Source organism: Olea europaea, chromosome 1, assembly GCF_002742605.1.
Source record: "Olea europaea var. sylvestris chromosome 1, O_europaea_v1, whole genome shotgun sequence".
Taxonomy (NCBI): domain Eukaryota; kingdom Viridiplantae; phylum Streptophyta; class Magnoliopsida; order Lamiales; family Oleaceae; genus Olea; species Olea europaea.
Genome location: NC_036237.1, coordinates 5,556,306 through 5,560,943, shown reverse-complemented (window position 1 = coordinate 5,560,943; position 4,638 = coordinate 5,556,306).

Here is a 4,638-nt window from a genome sequence, read left to right as displayed (position 1 = left end):
TAACAGAAAAATAATAGAGAGAATTTAGGAGCTAATATAAGTTTATATTCAATATCATCATCTATCTATTACAATGCATAAACCCTCTTTTTATAGGGTTTAGACTAATCTAATTTAGGTAAGAAACAACTAATAAAATACTATATAATCTATTAAATAAAACCTAATTACGTTACCTAAAATAAGTAACAAATTTGGAAAGTATTTCATATAATATATCTTCTGGGATTGAAGAGAATTTTTGAAGGATATGTACTTAAATTTGACGTTTGAAATAACTTGTGATAATATGTTCAAAAAAATTATTTGATTAGAATTCAATTATTATATGATCATTATGAAATTATATATCAAAGAATTATCATTCTTTTGGTTGGTGTTTTTTATTTAGAGAAAAAAGTCCCAGAATCTATGATGATAATTTGTAACGACCCAAATTTTAACATTTAAATCATTACTAAAACTTTCATTCCATAATTAAATAAACGAATCAAACATCTTAACACAAAATTTTTGGTTCCACCAATAAAAATAAAACATAGGGAAAACATAACCAAATAAACATGTTCTTAACTCTAAATAACAATTTCCATAATAATAATGAAACTAAAACAAAAATTGAAATAAAATCCATGGTCAAATTTCACCGAATTATTATTATTGGGTTCCATAATACCTGGTATCATGATTGCACCTCATCGCCCGCCAACTAACAACCCGTTCTAATCCGTGAGAAGTAGGGGAAAAGGGTGAGTACATGGAAATATTCAGTAGGACACGAAAAATCATGGTGCAATCCCAAAAAAAATCAGTAAGAGTTCAATAAATATCATATCTTTAGTATTGGATGGCCATAACATACATATCATATCATATTTTTAAACTTTCATAAGCATAATAATTTAATAACATGAAGTAAACAATTTAAACGGGATAAAAGCAACAACACCTCGTTATCCTACCTTGTCAAATCAAATAAATTTTTGGAGAAACAAAACCAAAACCAAAATCATAATCACATTCCAACTTAAAATTTCTTGACTACATCAAAATAACAAAATCGAAATTTCTCTTTGCTTTCTAAAATTATTTCATTCTCTCTCTCTCTCTCTCTCTCTCTCTAATATATTATGTTGTGAAATAATATATTATGTTGTGAAATAATTATTTGACCCAAAATAATATTGAATTTAATACTTTTTCACTTTAGTCCTTCAACTTTCAAAAATATAGTATATAGAACAAATAAATTTTTCTATAAAATTTTCGGCGCGTTACATAATCGGGTACCGTAATTGAGCACTCGCTATTTTCTTAATTATGAAAATCTGCTATCAATAGAGTATATGCCAAGATTCAAAAAATGATTTTCTTTTTCCATTTTGCTTGGTCTAATGTATATATCTGAACTCTTTATTAATTTTCTGGACAGCTTTATTAATTTTCTGCCAATTTGAAAGAGTGTATTAGTTCTGCATCATCTGTATTTTGGTCTATTTAGATTGCAGTTGCTGGCACTTCAATAGAATGCATTGCTATTCTACTTTCTTCAAGAGAGGGGGTATTTTAGACACTCAAGTAATTTATGATTATAATAATATTCTTGTAAAACATCTTTTTTTTACTTATTAATCTGTGGTCCTGTCATACTATTTCATAACTAAAAGCTAGATAGGATACAGAATGAATTTGGAAAAACTTTTGCATATACACACGAACAATCATCATATTGTAATTCAGTTAAAACGCCGTCACTTTGAAATTATAGATCAATAAATTATCCTTTTTTTGGTTGGTGTTGTTTTGCATTTGAAGGAAAATCGTCAGAATAGGTCCCTTGGCATTTCTATCAAGGGGACATATAAACCTTGCAATCATTTAAGCCTATGTTTGGCTCATGTTTATAAACGCTCATTTACTCATCCACCACTCATTTCTATCTATTTATAATTTAAACCGTTTATATATACTTCCCAAACATGCTCGAAGTATATACAAGAATTGGTGAATTTTATACCTTTTTTCTGTTCTGTTTAGGGGTGGGCGTGGGTCGGTTCGGTTCGGTTCTCTTTAGAACCGAACCGAACCAAACTTTTCGGGTATCTAGTAAATGGAACCGTCGGGTCCAAATATAATTATGGAACCGTTCGGGTTCGGTTCCATTCGGTTCGGTTCGGATCGGTTCGGTTCCGTTCGGTTCTGTACTATAATTAAAATTTTTAACATTTATAACAATGTTATATAAATACGACTAATGATACATTCAATAGTTTTGGAATGTCAGAGATTAGTAAACTACCTTATTCAAATGATCTCAAAGCTTCAGTCTGGGAAAGTCACGGCTTCGATCGGAGGTCAGAGTGTCGGCCGACGATTGTATAGGTTTTGGAATATTAGATAGGCTGCGAGAGTGAGTGCGAGAGTCGAGACAACGTTATGCACTTTATTGTAGGTGTTTAGGGTTATTTAGTGGATTTGATCTTGTTTGGCTAAAAAATGAAACAATAAAATGGGTAATTGGGCCAAAAATTAAAAAATTAGAAATGAAACAAATTATTGGGCCAAAAATTTGGATTTAGAAATGATTAATTTGTTAATTTGTTTAGAAAAAATTAAAATTAAAATAATTTGATTTACTCAATATAAAAAAAAATTAAAAAGATTCGGTTCTTATTCGGTTCTTGGTCTAGAACCGAGAACCGAACCGTACCCGTCGGTTCTCAATTCATATACCCGTTCGGGTATTTAATTTGACAAGAACCGTCGGGTTCGGATCGATTCGGTTCGGGTTCGGGTTCGATCGGTTCGGTTCGGGAGATTTGCCCAGCCCTAAATATATATAGCTGACAATTGAAACTTGAACAAGAATATATTACGAATATGACAAATATTTTGGAGTGCTTTTCAAAAGTGTGACAAGGATGTTTGTTTTGTGCATAACATTGGCACCCTACACAGTAACGTATATTGAAAGATATTGGCACCCCCACGGTAACGTATACTGAAACATCTGATCTATTCGAAAGCGAAATAAATATAAATATTTTTTTTATATGATTGATATTAGAATTAGAAATGAATATTAATGTTCAATTACTAATGCAAAGGTCCATATTGAGAGCTTGTTTAGTACAGATTTTAAGTCAATTAAAATCAATTTTTTGACCTTTATTTCACTATTCCATCCGTTATATTTGAATTCATTTCTCACAAGTAGGATCCATTTTATTTCTAACGGTCAAAAAATCAATTATTAAAATCCCTACCGAACAAGTACTGATGTAAAATAATGTGTGTAAGAGGGGGGTGTGGAAACACATTTTAGAGTTGTAGGGTATCCTTGAAGACACACAAGTCGGATGTATAATTTTTATCTTTTATACGATTGATGCAAAAACCAATATTTCCTCATATAGCAGTCAATTCGGAACTTGGATTCTTTGGTGCAACGCATGACTAAATACTCGACTCGGTTGTTTCCTAATAAACAATTTTCCTGACCTCAACTATGTATATATAGTTGTGATTTGTCAACAAATATCTAATTGTGTTAGATCTTTCGATCAAACAACCTAATACAAAAAGCATTCGCTCAGTTTGATATCAAGTTGTCTAATATACTCTATAAGGTGGTTCATAATGGTTAACTAATCGAATGATTCAACGTATAGAGTGGGTAAAGTTGGAAACATAAGATATTTCAACACTTGGAAGCAGTATTTGGTCAATGGAATGGGGGAAATGTAGTATCAATCTTCAAAAGGAGGGCTGCAAGCAACATTTTATTCTTTATGCAAAAATTGAAAAAGCAATGTTTGCGTAGTTATCTTCAGAAAGCAGGGGTGTTTGTGGAAAGTTATATCTTACACTTTCGACTTTTCAGACATAAGAGATGCAGCTATCCATTATACCATACATAGGCCCCCGTTTGGCCTCATTTTTACAAATTAAAATGGGTGAAACGATATTCTTTTGAAGAATGAGTAGTTGAAAAAAAAAGAAAAGTTTTCGATTTATATATAATATTATTTTATGAAAAATTGTGTGATTAAAAAGATAAAAAAAATTAATTTATTGGAGCCAAATGAGGGCATAATTTGTTACAATACTGTAATTTTTTAGTGCAAATGCAAGATGATCGACATAATCCTTGACATAATATTACATGACATTTTATCATTAAATAATTTAAAATACAATTAACTTTTCCATCCACTCAAATACTGTCGCATACACGCATACACATGTTATGCTATTTTTCTTCTACCAAAATAGATTAATCCTTATTTTAAATAACAAAGGAACGCTTTTGACTTCTCAGTAAGTATGGAATAATATATTAAAGACAGACAGATGATAGCTGTCCATACTTGGATATTTTTAAGCACTCTAGAACCTTCAAAAAAAAGGTCGTTGTTTACCGCTGGAAATTGAAATCAGGTCCCACCAAAGTTGAACACATGATTGGAGCCGAACGTACCATCTGTCAGCCAGCCATACCACAACTTGCGCCACTTGCTGGCGTCTACAAGATTTTTCTTTAATCTCCCGCCCACCGATGACAGCTGCCCCCCAACATTATCAGGGCCCATGTGGCCCTAGTAAAGTGAAATAATCCCTTTTTTTTTTTTTTTTTTT